The sequence below is a fragment of the Neopelma chrysocephalum genome, unplaced genomic scaffold (genome assembly GCF_003984885.1).
Source record: "Neopelma chrysocephalum unplaced genomic scaffold, ASM398488v2 Primary Assembly neopelma1_96887, whole genome shotgun sequence".
Classification (NCBI taxonomy): domain Eukaryota; kingdom Metazoa; phylum Chordata; class Aves; order Passeriformes; family Pipridae; genus Neopelma; species Neopelma chrysocephalum.
Window position 1 is genome coordinate 18,148 of NW_020925530.1, and position 17,419 is coordinate 35,566.

Below are 17,419 nucleotides of genomic sequence, written 5' to 3' on the forward strand. Positions count from 1 at the left end.
GGAGCCAGTAATCATTTCTCCGGTCTCCTACACCTACCTCTCAAGCCTGTCAGGGTCCCTCTGGATGGCTTCCTTCCCTCCAGTGTGTCGACTGCACCACACAGCTTGGTGTCGTCAGTGAACTTGCTGAGGGTGCCCTCAATCCCACTGTCCTTGTTGCCAACAAAGATGTTGAACAATATCAACTCCAGTACTGACCCCTGAGGGACACCACTTGTCACTGGTCTCCATGTGGACAATGAGTTGTTGACTGCAACACTGTATGTGCAGCCATCCAGTAATTTCTTTATCCACAGAGTGATTCATCCATCAAATCTGTGTCTCTCCAATTTAGAGAAAAGGATGTCGTGCAGGACAGTGTCAAACTCTTTGCACAAATCCAGGTAGATGATGTCAATTGCTCTTTCCCTATCCACCAACGCTGTAGCCCCATGTGCTGGTTTTAAAAACACTCAGCAGGGCAAGTTGAGATTACTAAGGCCACCCCCTTTCGATAGTGGAGGGCAAAAAAAAACCAAACCTGAGAGGTTAAGACATTAAAATCACAATTTTAATGAGACAAAACTTGAAATAAAACACAACAAAACAGAGGAAAGAAACCCACTAAAAGGGAGTCCACCACCCATGTGACTCCCCAGGAACAAAGGGACAAAGCAAAAAAAAACCCTGCCAAACAATTTCATCCAGAAAGAGTTATGCTGCTGAGACACTGGTATGGGTCCTGGCATGACGACGGTTCATCGCAGTGGGGGTGTGTGTGCCAGCATGCAGCAGTTAGCCAGAAATACTGGGCCTTTGGACTCAATCGTCCGTTCCTCAAAAGACACTTCTGGAAGGGATCATTGTCCCTTTGTTCTTCCATTAGGCAACTGAGGAGAGAGCATTGTTTTCCTCCCCTCATCTGTTCCCCTCATAGGAGAAGAAGAAGGACTTGGCCACCCTGAGCCAAGCATCTCAGAGGATGTTGTAGTTTTAGTTAAATGGGAAGGATTTTTCAGTGATGAATATTTCATACCACCACGTAATTTCAGAGTGTGGGGACTGCCCCCGTCCGAGCTGGATTGGGGGAAGACTGTCCCCAGGGGTCTTGAGACCTGCCAGAAAAGAGGGTCCCTGGAGTGGAGCATCCCAGGAACCTGAGAGACAGGAGATAAAAGGCGGGTGCGGGCCAAAACTGCTCTCTCTGTACCTGGTTTTTGCTCATTGCAGCACTCAAGAGTCTTTGCCAGAGCGCTTAGCCATTCCTTCTCTGTCTGACCGAGCTCAGACTCAGGGGAACCACCATAGTGTTGTCTTCAGAGGACTTTTGAAGCTATTTCGCAATAGCCCGGGAGTTGCCACCACGCCAGCTCAGGATTCCCCTCTCCAGCTCAGGATTCCCCTCTCCTGAGCCGCTGCTGCAGCAGCAGCTATTTTGCAATAGCCCGGGAGCCGACCCAGCAGTAACTCGAGATTTCCCCTTCCCAGAGTTGCTACCATCTCAGCTGAAGCCCACACAAAGGGCTGCTGTCCTGCAACCTGAGCCCACTTGGCCCCGATGGGCCCCTGGCACTGCATTGGGTCAGCCCCGGCCCCACCACCCACATACCCACATGGTTGCTAAGCCGAAACCAACACCAGCACCTCAGCAGCATAAGGCTTTTTCCAGATGAAATATCCTTCCAGGTTTTGTTTTAACCTAGGGGAGAGGGGGTAGCTAGGTAATATTTTCTGCTATTGTCGGGTTTTTTTGTTTCTTTCCCATATTAGTAAAATTCTTATTTTTCCTTCTTCATTCAGACTCCTCGTAATTTTTTCCTTCTCTATACTGGGGGGAGGGAAATAAAAAAGGAGAGTTCAACTCATTAGAGGTCTCAACTCCCGAATATACTGTCATTAAACCAAGACAGAAAACCTCCCATATGGAGAAAAGTGCTGTCATCCTGTCCCCATTATCCTCTTCCCTCTCTTCACCCTGTGCTTGGCACAACCGTACCCATCTGGGGTTGGTGTGCCGCACATCACTGCCAGCTGTCAGGGAGCATGAAGGGGTGTTTGTAGGCTTCCTTCCTGGAAACCTGAAAACTTCTCTTATCTCCAGATTTATCGTCCAAGAGAGCTGGTCAATATTTAAGTACCACTTCCTCTAAGCTCAAGACTAGTGTATCCCCATGATGAAGAAATCAGGCAAAGGGGGCAGGAGACCTGCATGGATGAGCAGGGAGCTCCTAGTAAATCTCAAACACAAGAAAGAAATTTATGGGATGTAGAAAAAGGGACAGGCCACATGGGAGGACTATAGCAACATCATCAGAATATGCAGGGATGCTACGAGGAAGGCCAAGGCCCACTTGGAATTGAGTCTGGCAAAGGAAATCAAGGGCAACAAGAAGGGTTTCTACATGTATATCAGCAGCAAGAGGAAGATTAGGGGAAATGTGGGGCCACTGCTGAATTACATGCGTGTCCTGGTAATGGAAGACAAAGCAAAGGTGGAATTACTGAACGCCTTCTTTGCCTCAGTACTTACTGCTGAGGACAGCTTCCAGGAGTCCCAGACCTTGAAGGTAAGAGAAGAAGACCAGAGAAAAGATTTCCCCCGGTCATAGAGGGTTGGGTTAGAGGTCAGTTAGGCAAACTAAATGCCCATAAATCCATGGGCCCTGATGGGATGCACCCACAGGTGCTGAGGGAGCTGGCAGTTGTTGCTCTGCCCCTCTCCATGATCTTTAAAAAATGATGGAGAATGGGAGAGGTGCCTGATGATTGGAGGAAGGCCAATGTTACTCCCATCTTCAAAAAGGGCAAGAAGGAGGACTCGGGAAAGTACCGGCCAGTCAACCTCAAGGGGAAATCATGCTTGACCAATCTGATTGCCTTCTACGATGACATGGCAGGATGGGTCGATGAGGGGACAGCAGTGAATGTTGTCTACCTCGACTTTGGCAAGGCTTTTGACACTGTCTCCCATAACATCCTCGTAGGTAAGCTCAGGAAATGTGGGTTAGATGAATGGACAGTGAGGTGGATCAAGAACTAGTTGAATGGCAGAGTTCATAGGGTCAAGATCAGTGGAGTAGAATCCAGTTGAAGGCCTGTAGTCAGTGACTCCAGTCTTATTCAACTTGTTTATCAACTACCTGGATGAAGGGATAGAATGTACCCTCTGCCAGTTTGCTGATGATACAAAACTGGGAGGAGTGGCTCATACACCTTAAGGCTGTGTGCTGCCATTCAGCGGGACCTCAATAGGCTGGAGAATTGGGTGGAGAGAAACCTAATGAGGTTCAACAAGGGCAAGTATAGGGTACTGCACCTGGGGTGGAATAACCCCAAGTACCAGTACAAGTTGGGGGCTGACCTACTAGAGAGCAGCTCTGCAGAGAAGGGCCTAAGAGTCTTGGAGGATAACAAGTTGACTATAATCTGGCAGTGTGCCCTTGAGGCCAGGAGGGCCAATAGTATCCTGGGGTGCATCATAAACAGTGTGGCCAGCAGGTCAAGGGGGGTGATCCTCCCCCTCTACTTGACCCTAGTGAGGCCACATCTGGAGTCCAGTTCTGAGCTCCTCAGTACAAGAAAGACCAGGGGCTACCACAGAGGGTCCAGTGGAGGTCCACAAAGATGATTAGGGCTCTGGAACATCTCTCTTATGAGGAGAGACTGTGGGAGCTGGGCCTGGTTAGTCTAGAGAAGACTGAGAGGGGATCTCATCAATGCATATAAATATCTCGAAAGCGGGTGCCGAGAGGATGGTGCCAGACTCTTTTGAGGGATGCCCAGCAGCAGGACGAGGAACAATGGCCATAAACTAAAACACAAGAAGTTCTACCTCAACATGAGGAAGAACTTCTTTACATTGAGGGTGGCAGCGCACTGGAACAGGCTGCCCAGGGAGGTTGTGGAATCTTCCTCTCTGGAGACATTCCAAACCCACCTGGACATGTTCCTGTGTAACCTGCTCTAGGTGACCCTGCTTTGGCAGGGACGTTGGATTAGTGTAGCCTAAAATCTATATTATATAAGTTTTAGTATAGCTTGTTAGTAACTTTAGCTTGCTAGTACCTTTGTACAAAATATCTAAAAATGCTGTTTATCATTCTTTGTTAAGAATTTTGACAGACAAGGGGTTTTAATGAGGTAAAGGGTTTTCTATCTGTAAAAAAGTACTGAGAAAGAGACATAACACTTGATATAAGTAAAAGCTGCTCAGGACCCTTGAAACCATTCCAGAAGGTGTGATACTGAGTCAGAGGAGATGAGGAAGACAAAGAGAAGATGAAGAGGTGGCATTTTTGGGACCTCCGACTCAAATTCAGGAGGTGTGGCAGGGGTGTGGCAAGGGCGGTGCTACAGGAGGGACCATTTTGGAAGTAGATGTAACAGATGAGGTAATGTCCAAATATTGTAATTAGAATCTGAATATTGTAATTAGATGATAGTATAAAGTTGTAAAAGCCTATGCAATTGGGGGTGTGCAAAATATTTTTGTGCACTCTTGGCACCTGTAGCGGGAATGTTGATTTTTTTTGGTCTGTGTTTGGCCCCAGCCACCTGTAGTAGTTTATATTCTCCCTGCCAAGTTCACTGATAAAACAGTGAATTCTTCCTTGGAGGGAGAACTTCTGTATAAACTATTTTAATTGGTGTTCTACTATTGGTTCATTGCCAAGGGTATTTGAAGGAGAAATCGAAGAGGAGGGGAGGAAGGCTTGACCCACAACTCAATTAGGAAAGACCCCCAAAGCATACTGTGCGTGCATTAGGGGATTTCCAAAGTTCTCACACATGCGCTGAAGGGATGAACTTACATAACCAAGAAGGTGGGATTGGGAACCTCTGGCGGGGCGGTACTGGCCACACCTCCCCGGGCAGAGGTGCTCAATTGATTGTATAAAAGCAGACAGGTTTTTCCGTTGGTGGGGCTTGCTCTACACAAAGGATCAAGTTGCCTTTAGCGGGGATGCCTGCTATCATGGGAGCCTGCTAACCCTCTGGAAAACGCTGTTGCTGCAGAGGGTTTTATAGTCTCTGGAGTGGGTAAGATCATCTCATAAATGACACCTAAGTGAGTAGGGTGTCGTATTTTCCTCTTTGGTTTTCTCCTTCTCCCTGGTGCCCATTTATGTCAACCACTTTTTGTAATAAATATCTGTTTTATTGAGCTCCAATGGTGTCTTGGTTTTCAAGCTTCAGTATGTCTTGAACCCTCCCTAATACAGCACCACAATAAAGGAGTGCTTTTTGCCTTTTAATACTCAAAAATAGTCCAGAGAATTATTTTTCTGATTTTAAGGGACTAGATGATCTCCAGAGGTCCCTTCCAACCCTAAAAATTCTGTGATTCTGCAAAATACTTTTATAAAGTGCCTGTACACCAGTGCACACAGTATGGGGAACAAACAGGAGGAACTAGAGATCCATGCGCAGTCACAGGGCTTTGATCTCATTGCAATTATGGAAACATGGTGGGATAGCTCACATGACTGGAATGTTGTCATGAAGGGTGTCATGGGTTGACCCCGGCTGGATTCTAGGCACCCACGAAAATTGCTAAGAGCTGGGAGAGGTCACACAGGCAAGACAGATCTTCTGAAGGACCCTGCTCCATCCTGGGCCTCCCATGAGGGTAACAGTCCTCCTTCATGAATCCACTTGTTCCCGCATGGGCTCAGCTGCAACATGGCAGAGCCACCCCAGCCCGGCCCGGCTCGGCTCCAGCGCCGTGCCTGCCCTGGACCAACTGCCACACGGCCCGGCCCCAGGCCCGGAGGCTTCCATCAGCAACCCCCCTGGCTTGAATTTCTTCTGCGCAACAAACTTTTTCTTAAATATGTTATCACAGAGACGCAACAATTGACTCTCCCTTGGCCAACAACAGGAAGTCCCTCCTGTAGTCAGCTATCATTGTTTCCACGGGGGGGGGAAACTTCTAGCAACTTCTAACAGAAATCACCCCATGTAGCCTCCCCCCACTACCAAAAAAGAAAACCAACCACAGAAACCCACAACAGGGGCTACACGCTGGAGAGAGAGACCAGAAAGGTGCAGTGACGGTGTTGCCCTCTATGTGAGGCAACACTTGGAATATATCGTGCTCTGTCTTGGGGTGGATGATGAGTGAGTCGAGAGCTTATGGGTTAGGATTAAAGGGCATATTAGTACGGCTGACCTTGTGGGTGTGTGCTACAGGCTGCTTGAGCGGGAGAAGGAAGTGGATGAGGCCTTCTACAGGCAACTAGAAGCAGTCTCAAGGTCATAGGCCCTGGTTCTTGTGGGGGAATTACTCTACCCGGACATCTGCTGGAGAAGCAACACAGTAAAGCGCAAACAGTCCAGGAGGTTCCTGGAAATCATTGATGACAACTTCCTGACACAAGTAGTGGAGGATCCCACAAGAAATGGTGTGCTGCTTGACCTCATACCTCATGACCTGTTTGTACAGAGAGGACCTTGTTGGAGATGCGAAGGTTGGGGGCAGCCTTGGCTGTAGTGACCACAAGATTGTGGCGTTCAGTATTAGGCAAGGAAGAAACAGAGCAGCAAGTAAGATTGCAATCATGGACTTCAGGAGAGCTAACTTTAGCTTCTTCAGGGACCTTCTTGGAAGAATCCCATGGGAACAGGCCCTGCAAGGAAGAGGGATCCAAAAGAGCTGGTTGATATTCAAGGAGCCTCCAGGCTCAAGAATAACTCATCCCGATGAGCAAGAAATTGGGCTAATGCCTTAAAATACACATTATATAGATTTTAGTATAGCTTTTAACACATTTGGTATAGCTTCCCTCTTCTCTCTTCCCATGCTGGTGGCAGCTCACACCCTTCAGGAGGTGCAGTTGCCTCCTGCATGCCAGTCCCCACAGATACGGCAGCCACAAGAGCCTGACACCATCCCCTGCTGGCCGTCAGTGAGTAACTGTAGCCTTTGCTTCTCCTGAGGCACAACAGCCCCCCCTGCTGGTTGAAAGGGAGTCACTGCATCTCCAGCATTTCGCTGGAGCCCAACAGCACCACCTGGTGACCATGAGTGAGTCACTGCAGCCCCTGCATCCCAAGGCGCACCAGCGCTGCCTGCTGAGTGTGGTTATAACTGCGCTGAAAGGCACAAAACTGTTTCAGTGAAAGTTTTGGTTACGGTATTGTTGCTTGTTCTGTTTTGGTACATATATTGATGTCTCTGAGTTTTTTTGACTTTTTTAACTTTTGTAGATTTTAGAAGTAGTAAATGTAGATTTTAATGTAGCTGTATTATATCCCTTACCTCTTAGCATAAGAGTTACATTTACCCAACTCTGTTACCCCATTTCATATCAATCCCTCTAAATTCCGTTAGCTTGTTTAGTCTTATTTTCAAGGTAGAATTGTAGGAAAACACCCTAAGGCCTGGACCAGAAGATATCACACAGACACAGCGACCTTCAAGTCCAGAACTTTGGAGGAACTCCAAGGATTGTGCGTGCTGTGAAGAAGATGAAGATGAGGAAGAAGGGGTCCCAAAGACCCCAAACCCAATTCCTGAAGGGGTGTGTCGGGAACAGAACAGGGAAGAACTGGAGGTGGACAGAACTGGGATTGGATGGACCTTATTATAAAATCATAGAACCACTGTCGGAGGGTGCGCGCATCGTGTGTATTCCCTGGGTCTCAGGCCTGAGATTAAAGGATCTACTCTCTTTATCATCTTATACACTACATTGGCCTCGAGTTTTTTTCTCCGTGCTCTTTTTAGGAAACTCATCATCATCATCATCGCTAGGCTTCGCGAACGAAGATTTGGGAAGGGCCCTACCCACATTTATTGCAAGCGCGTTGGTGGTTAAAAAGGCCAATACGAGAAAGGCATGTCCAGTTGCAAAAGGCAGAGCAGAAAGACTCCTTAGATGGTATATTCTGCAAGGCTCAATTCTTTCTGCGTTGTCTTTTCTCCTCAAGGGTGATCCTGCGTGCTTTCTCAAAAGCATCAGCAGCGTTATAGATGGTGTGTCTCCAAGCCTCCCAATTGGAGGCCAGAGCAGACCAGTTATGGTGCTCAATATGCCCGAGGCTGAGATGTTGCTTCAGGGAGTCCTTGTATCTTTTCTTCGGGGCTCCTCTCCTGCGGCAGCCAGTGGCAAGTTCACCATAAAGCAGGATCTTAGGGAGGCAGTGGTCCTTCATCCTGGAGATGTGCCCTGCCCATCGCAACTGTGTTCTCAGTAACACGACCTCAATACTTGTGACTGCTGCTTGTTCAAGAACAAATGAATTGGTCACATAATCTGACCAGTGGATGTTTAGGATTGTATGGAGGCAGCGTTGATGGAAGCGTTCTAGAAGACGCAGGTGGTGGCGGTAGATGACCCATGATTCGGAACCATATAAGAAAGTAGACAGCACTATGACTCTGTAAACACTGATCTTGGTACTTTTCTTCAAGTGTTTATTTCACCAAACTCTTTTGTGAAGCTTTCCGAAAGCACTATATGCCTTCGCTAGCCTGTTGTCTATCTCTCCGTCAATCTTACCATCCGAGGAGATGAGGCTGCCTAGGTAATTAAACTGCTGGACTGATTTGAGTTCTGATTGGCCAATGGTGATGTGTGGATGATTGAGGACTTCCTGAGGTGCAGGTTGATGGAGGACTTCAGTCTTCTTTAAACTGACTTCCAGCCCAAAGAGCTCAGCAGCGTCTGCAAAGCAGGGTGTTAAACGCTGCAGGGCTGCTTCTGTGTGGGCAACAAGGGCGGCGTCATCAGCATAGAGCAGCTCCCGGACAAGGTGGTTTAAGGTCTTGGTGTGGGCCTTCAGTCGCCTTAGATTGAATAGGCTTCCATCAATACGATATCGAATGTAGATACCGTCCTGATCATCGAGGTCTGCCGTGACCCTTTGGAGCATCATGCTGAAAAAGACTTTGAAAAGGGTAGGAGCGAGAATGCAGCCTTGTTTCACACCATTCTTTATTAGAAAGGCCTCAGAAAGTGTGTTACCATATCTGACTTGGCCGTGCTGATCCTCATGGAGTGAGATGATCATTTTAAGGAACTTGGGGGGACAACCTAAACGTTCCAAAATCTGCCAAAGACCTTTTCTGCTCACAGTATCGAAAGCCTTGGTGAGATCGACAAAGGTTACATAAAGACCTTTGTTCTGTTCTCTACACTTCTTTTGCAGTTGTCTGAGAACAAATACCATGTCTGTGGCACTCCTGTTGGCTCTGAAACCACACTGACTTTCAGGTAGAATTCCTTCTGCTATAGCGGGCATTAGTCTGTTCAAGAGTATTCTTGCCAGGATTTTGCCAGCAATGGAGAGCAGAGTAATACCACGGTAATTTGAGCAGTCTGATTTAATTCCTTTCTTCTTATACAAGGTGATGGTGACTGCATCACGAAGGTCTGGAGGTAGTTCGCCTCGTTCCCAACAGCGCACGACAAACTCATGAAATTTAGCATGGAGTGCAAGGCCCCCATGTTTCCAGACTTCGGGTGGGATTCCATCAACCCCAGCTGCCTTGCCGATTTTCACCTGCTGTATGACCTTGAGGGTTTCTCCTAAAGTGGGGGCAGTATCCAATTCGTATTTCACTGGTTGTTGTGTGATGGACTGAATTGCTGAGTCTTGGACTACACGGTTGGTACTGAAAAGAGTCTGAAAGTGTTCAGACCATCGATTCAGAATGGAGGTTTTATCTGTTAGAAGCGTTTGACCATCAGTGCTGAGTAGAGGGCTTTGGACCTGGTATGTAGGCTTGTATGCTGTTTTCAGAGCCTCATAGAATCCTTTGTGATCACCCGTATCTGCGCATAGTTGAGTTTTTGCACCTAGATCGATCCACCACTTGTTCTGGATGTCACGGAGTTTCTGTTGGAGCTTACTGCATGCAAGACAAAAGGGTATTTTGCTTGCGTGACAGGATGGCATTGTGAGGTGTGCTTGGTGAGCGGTTCTCTTCTTCCTCAACAAATCCTGGATTTCTTGATTGTTTTCATCAAACCAGTCCTTGTTCTTCTTGAGGGAGAAACCTAAAGATTCTTCGGAGGATTGCAGGATGCTGTTTTTAATATGGTGCCAAATTGATTCAGGGGAGGAATCTGCAGAATCTGTGGAATGGTTTTCAAGCCTAGTTTGAAGATTTGCCTGGAATCTGTCTCTCACTGTGGCTGATTGGAGAATGTTAACTTGGAGTCTTCTCCTTGGGATGCTGCCCCTTTTAGGTTTGAATTTGAGATTGAAGTTGAGTTTACAACGCACAAGCCTGTGGTCTGTTTGGCATTCTGCGCTGGGCATCACGCAGGTATGGTGGACATCGCGGACATCTCTCTGTCGCACCAAGACATAATCAATGAGGTGCCAATGCTTAGATCTGGGGTGCATCCAGCTTGTCTTCGGACTGTTTTTCTGCTGAAAGATAGTATTAGTGATGTTGAGCTGCTGCTCCGCATGGAATTCTAACAGAAGTCGACCAGTATTGTTGCAGTTTCCAACACCATGCTTGCCTAATATTCCTTTCCAGGCTGCAAAATTCTTACCTACTCTGGCATTGAAATCACCAAGGATAATGATCTTATCCTCTGCAGGCACCTTTTGGGTAAGGAGGCGCAGGTCAGTGTAAAATTTATCTTTTTCGACAGGGTCAGCTTGGAGAGTTGGAGCATATATACTAAAGAGGACAACGTGTTGCTTGTTGATTAGTGGAAGGCGTAGGGAGATAATGCGGTCAGAGTGACCTGTCGGCAGATTTTCGAGTTTGGGAAGAATAGAGTTTTTGATCATGAAGCCTACTCCTGAGAGATGTTTTTCGGTTCTGGGCTTACCTGACCAAAAGAGTGTAACCGGCACCATGTTCTCTGAGGCTGCCTTCCTCGTGAAGGCGAACTTCGCTGAGACCAGCAATGTCGATGTTGAGACGAGTCAGTTCATGGGCAATTAGGGCAGAACGTCACTCAGGATGTCCGCTATCTGCAGAATCGAGCCTGGTTCTGATGTTCCCACATGTTAGAGTTAATTTAGGTACACCTATGGAGGCAGGTGCATGCCTTTGTCTTTTGCTCTTTGTGCGACCGCATTGGAAGAAGATACCCGTTGCTCTGCGGTTAACCAACTGGGTGAAGGTGGAGATGAACTTTGTTTAGATCACCTTTTCTAGGCCCCTCTCCAAGTGGAGCAAGCAGTGCTGTCCTTGAGAAGGTTACTTGGTCATTCAGGGTGCTACTCCAAGAGACTGTCATCTCCGGTCAGTCTCAAATGACCAATATCCTGAACTGTCTGCATGCAGGGTTGAGTCTGTGGCTTCCAGTGCACCTTTCACCTGCCGTTTCGACCCTCGCCTGTGGTTGCAGGACTTTTTGCATGTGGGTAAAGCCTTCAAGCCTGTGCAATGGATTTTTTTAGGTGAGATGCAGTATGCACGGAACTGAACCCACCCTTTAATCCTAAGGTTCATCTGCCAGGGCTGAGCGATCTTGGATGGTGGCAGCGAGGTCCTCAGGACGTAGGTTTGATTAGAGTGACCTTCTCTTAGATGGATGGCCTTACAGGGCTAAGCGAGCTCCATCTGCCTGGGTTTGGGATTCGAGTTGTCCTTCTCCTAGGATGACTGCCAGAAGGCTAACGAGCTCATCCTGCCCAAGAATGTAGTGTATCTGGACCTACCGTTTTGACCTGTCTGGCATGGGTGACCCTACCGAAGGCATGTACCATCGCCAGCATAGCTCGCAACCACATAGGGGTACACAGGCTATGTACCTGTTAGAACGTTTTGGGCAAGTCTTTCATTTCCTACTTTACTATCACCTATCTATGTACAATCTCAAGGAGATACCCAGGAACAACCCTTTGTCCTGTCCACCCTTTCAGGATGTAACAGAGCAAAGCAAATATATCCAGAACATGTTGTACCTGGGCAGTAGCCGCAGGTGAGCCAAAAACAAACAAACAAACTAAGCAAACCAACCGTTCTGGGCCCCATACCCATCCAAGGCTGGGGTGTCTTACAAGGCCCCAGCCTAGCCGGGACCCCCATCACTCTAAAGGAACCCTACTATCCACCCTGACCTTATTCTTCCTCCACTGTGTTACCACATATCTTCAGGTACACTGCACGTTAGGCAACTATATATATATATGTATATTGTAAAGAGCGGTTATTTCCTTTTCCACTCTTTTTCATCTAAAGTCTCTTAATTTCAAAGTTATAATAACTTAGAGGGAGGAGTTTGGTTTTTTCCTATTCCGCCCTCCTTGGCAGGCTTTTTTGTCTTGTTAAACTATGACAAATTTTGGCGCCCAATGTGGGGCACAAGTGAAAGAGTGGAAAAGGGGGTAACAGTTTTTGAGTAATCCATCTGTATATTGCGTATAGAGACCCCATTAGGCATCATCATGTGGTCCAATTTCTTTTGGCCTATGGCCATGTTTGCGGTTTTTCCATTTATGGATCACTGTTTAAACACAGGCACCATGGCTAACATAATTGTGGCTGCTGTCAAGTTTGTAAACTGGGTCCAGTGGGTAAAGAATTCTGGTCCTGTAACTCTCCTTTGGAATATATATACATGGCTGTATTACTATCACCACCTAGGTTCCTATTCTTGGGGTTTTACTGATAATGGTACCTATTTTGGGGGAGGAAGGCAGGGCAATGCTTACTCCCAACCCTTTACCCACTTCTCCTCTGACCCTACCACAATAGCTTTCAAAGGGTTGAAATTCCCTCTAGACATTACAGATACTCTATTCTTGATGATGTTTTAGCTGTGTTTGTTCAGTGAGGCCTATCCAGCATTTAGAGACAGGGTGAGGTTGTCTTGGGCAGCTGGCCCAAGATCTACCCCAGAGACTAGGGATCCTACCCAGGAACCTGTACAACAGTCTGCCACTGCCCAACAGCCTGCCACTGCCCAACAGCCTGCCACTGCCCAACAGCCTGCCCCAGACATAAATCACCCTGATTGGATGGAAGCATGGGAGGAGATAGGCTGAGTGCTGAAGGAATATTCTCCCCCGATTGTTTGGAAGCTTTCCCCTGACCAAACATAGATCCTCTGTAAGGTCGATGAGTGCCTGAAAGAACATCGGTCCATAAATTCCAGAGATGGACAGCTCACAGCAATGTACTTGAACTTAGCCAACACTTACCGCACCATGGTCTTGACTGTACAACATCACCTACAGTCAGAAGGGAAAGATAGATAGTGGAGCAGAGAAACCAATACACATCACAAGTGCTCAGTCCCCAGTCATGTCAGAAAGGAAGTCACAACCAGCAGAAGTGGTCCCAGTGCAAAGGAAAAAGTATAAAGCCAAGTTGATACACCCAGTTAACGAGGATGGGGAACCAGGGCCTTCACAAACAGCAGAGGAACCACAACCTGAGATTATTACAGAATCCCTGTCATATGACCAGCTCCGCAATTTGTGTAAAAACGTAACTCGATGCCAAAGTGAGCCCATCTTGACCTGGTTGATGCGAGTGTGGAACCTTATGGGTGAAGGTTTGCCACTTGATGGCAATGAAGCAAGGTATTTCGGATCTCTGGGTGTGGGTATTGAGCAGGTGTTCATGAGGGAGTCAAAGCCCCTTTCTCTCTGGGAGTGACTTCTAACAGGTGTGAGAGAGAAGTTTGTTTACAGAGACTTCCTTCAGCAGCACCATTATGAGACAACCTGGAAGACCATGGAGGAAGGTATCCAACGCCTGAGAGAAATGGCACCGTTAGAGATACTTTTTGAAAAGGACAGGCAACCCAACAACAACCCTGATGAAGTCAGGTGTATATCACAGATGTGGTGGAGCCTTTCACACCTGGGGCCACCTGTATGCACCAGTTTTCTGGCATCATTGCATTTTGAAGAAAACAGAGAGACAGTGGGCTCTTTAACGAATAAACTCAGAATGTACAACAGCCTGGTCCATCCACTGTTATGGACACATATCTCCACTATAGAGACATTGGTTGAGGGTCTCAAGGCACTGATTACAGAAGTAAAAGATGAACAGAAAAAACTTAGAGAAGAGGTTAAGGAAAACAGCTTCCACGTGGCATCAGTGCAAACCAGAGCCTCTGAGGTCAGAGTCAGACACACTCCAGCTAGAAAGAGTGGACAGACCCCACAAACTGAGCTGTGGTACTTCGTAGTCGACCACGCAGAAGACATGAGACAGTGGGACTGGAAACCTACACACGCCCTAGCAGCCCAAGTACAAGAGCTAAAGGAGGGAGAAAAAGGGAAGTCAGTGAGAGTAAGTGCAGTACTGATATCCCATGGGCAAGGATCTGACCAGCTAGAAGGTACCTCCCGAATGTATTCACAGGGAAAGAGCTGTGATGGCCCCAAACAAGACCAGTGTTAGGGGCCCTGCCTCTAGACAGGTAGAGGTATGGGACAACCATGTCTATTGGACTGTGTGGATCCGATGGCCTGGCATGTCAGACCCACAAGAATACCAGGCTTTGGTTGACACTGGTGCTCAATGCATGTTAATGCCATCAGGACAAGTGGGGCTGGAGACTATTTCCATTTCTGGGGTGACAGGATGTTGTTGTGGCAGTCAAGAAATACACAGAAACAGTCTTCTTCCAAGAAATAGGACTTTTATTGCAACAGATTACTGACATTTATACCCCCTGGTATAGCACACATGCCACACCACAATTGGTGTTCCCACATAAACGTACATCAGGATTGGCTGCCCTATAGCAAACTCACAATGATTCAGCATTCGCAGACTCACAGTGACTTAGCTCTTGCAGGTTCACGATGATTTTGCAAAACGTTCAGGATATCCGCTTTTGCAGTTCTGTCTTCCTTCCAACAGACCTGCTGTCAACCCCGACAATTCTTCCTTTTTGTATTTATGCCACAAAGATGGCCTTGACAGTCTACTGCAGGGCCCTTTGCAACAGGGTGATCAAGCAAGGTATCATCAATAGCACAACTACAATGATTACCAAAATGAAAATGCAGTATTTTATAATAAGGACGGAATTCCACCCCATGTAAAGTATTTTTAAGTCCACACACATATATATTTACACAGTTTCTCTCTCTGTCATACAGTCTTTTTCCAGTCATTCAATAGATGGCCACCTCAGTCATCCTTCACTCACGCATAGCTGGAATTTCTATTATACTTTCATATTTTAATTATACATTTTACATTTTAAGTAGTTATTGGTTGTGTACTTCTCGATTTGTCATTTTTTGTAGTCAACAACTGTACTCTGTTTGAAAAGGAATTAATATAAGGAATATAAAGCCTAACAAACTTAAATGAGATCTATTCTGATTTAGCATCTGTTTATGTGCCTGCATAGTCTCTTTCCCCCTATTTGTATTTTAAAATATTCATCTGATGTGTAAAATGTTTTCTTAATAAGGCAGTATTATATACAGAGCATTCCAAAGGAGACGATTAAGGAACATCAAGAGAAATTACACATTATGTGTTATATACGCCACTTGATCTTATTTTTACTTTCACTTGTCTCGTGGGCTTACTTGCATAAGTGTTTAAGTCAGTTTTAAGTGGGTGTTGTGGGTAATTTCGCAGTTTTTCTTTGAGGCTGAAGGCCTAGTGATGATTCTTTGCAGTGTAATTCTCTCTGTCGGAGATAGGTTCCATGGCTTAGTCTTTTTGAATCCTTTCTGGATGATATGGTTTGAAGCTGGCTCCCTGCCAAGTCTCCAAACCTTACCACCAGAAGTCCCCCCCCCCCCAACAAAAAAAAACCTCAGGGAGAAGAGGGAGAAAAAAAAACTAAGAAAAACCCGAAAACGAGAGAGAGGACAACCAAACTGATATATATAAATATATTTACACTTATATACAATTTCACAAGGGAAAGGGAAAGGGGAAGGGGAAAAGGAACAAAACTAAAATAAAATATATATATATATATATCCCAATCAGTAGCCCGAGATCTAGTAACTAAAGAACAAAAGAGTTAGCAAAGAAGATATCTCACTACTCTCCTGGGACAACCGAGAGTCGCTCCGGAACGATCGCCGGCAACCTCTGTCTCCCAAGGTCGGCAAGGCCTAGCCAGGCCTCGCTCCCCAACACGGCAGACTCAACAGCAGGGAACCTGCACCTCCAAGCCGCCGGAAGGAAAGAGAGTGAAGGCCTCTCCTCCTCTCTTCTTATAGTCTGGCTTACGTAAAAATCGTAGGGAATACTGGGTAAATCTGGACCCTTCCTTGGTTACAAACTGGTCACCAAGGAAGGCCTAGCCCAAACCACCACACTGGAGCATTCTTCAATCCTGTTTCTCAAATAACATTGGTTAGAACAATCACATTTAGTTTTAATTCAGCTTCTTAGGCAGCCAGGATTTATAAGCAACTAATTCTGAATTTTTGCTGATATTATATACAAAGGGATATTCCATACCATATGACATCAGCTCAGATATAAAAGCTAAGGCACAGAGCATGAGGATGGGCATTCATTGTCTCCAGTGGCTGCCTGCTGAGAAACTGTTACGCGTGCTGAAGCCCTGCTTCTCAGGAGTGGTCGACCATCACTGCTCATGGGAAGTAGAGAAGAAAACCTGCTATCTTTCACTTCGGCGTGGGCAAGCTTCGCTTTGCTTTTTGCTTTAAATAAACTGTCTTATCTCAACCCATGAGTTGTTTTCTTTTTTTCCCACCTTACTCTCTCCACTGTCCCTCTGGGAAGGGGAGTGATAGAGCGACTGGGTGGGCACCTGGTGTCCAGCCAAGGTCAACCCACCACAACTGTCCTTATGCACGGGAATGCAGAAGAAGGCATCCTTGAGATCAAGCACAGTGAACCACCCTAAATCATCTGTTAATGTGGTCAATAAGGTATAGGGGTTGGCCACTACTGGGTGTAGTTTCTTTCTCCATGCTGTCAGGTAACGTATCCATTATAGCCTCTAGATCATACCAGTCTGGATTTTGTGATCTTATTGCTCTTTCTACACAATTAACTACCTTCTCTGGATTCTCTCTATATTCCCCAACTGAGGCTTTCCATTAATGTAACTCAAGCAAAGAAAAAGGAACTCATCAAAATTGGTCCCTGGTTACCCATGGCCTGTCTCAGGGGAGCCTCTATAACAGTTTTTCCCTTTTTAGTTCTAGTTCTCCTGGCCACTGGGCTTGGATCCAACAGATCCTCATGAACCCTTCTCCCCCTTCCCCTCGCAGTTGCAGTGGAAACTTTTCCATTTGTTTTTGATTTTACTACAGGAGCTCCTTCCTCCTCAGAGGCTTCTGTATCTGTGTCAGTGAAATCACTATCCATAGTTTTAACTTTCATGCTCGAGGGGTCAAAGAGGGGAAGGCTCTGCCTTTGCCTCCTCTTGGAGGCCAGGGGTGCCTTCCTCCTCCTCAGGGAACCCGTTCCCTGATGATATGGGGGAAAAGCTGGGAATGCGAGCCCTGGATGCACAACCCTCCCCTTCCAGAATGGGAAAACTTGCATACTGGT

At 46.6% G+C, this 17,419-nt stretch overlaps 1 long non-coding RNA gene across 1 annotated transcript; it reads left to right on the forward strand.

Annotated features, from left to right (window-relative positions):
• The first annotated feature begins 3,455 nt into the window (after positions 1–3,455).
• LOC113960791 lies at positions 3,456–15,580 on the forward strand. Its single transcript, XR_003532101.1, has 3 exons — positions 3,456–3,466; positions 13,728–13,731; positions 15,480–15,580. It is a non-coding gene; the product is annotated as an uncharacterized LOC113960791 (long non-coding RNA).
• The last annotated feature ends 1,839 nt before the right edge of the window (positions 15,581–17,419 follow it).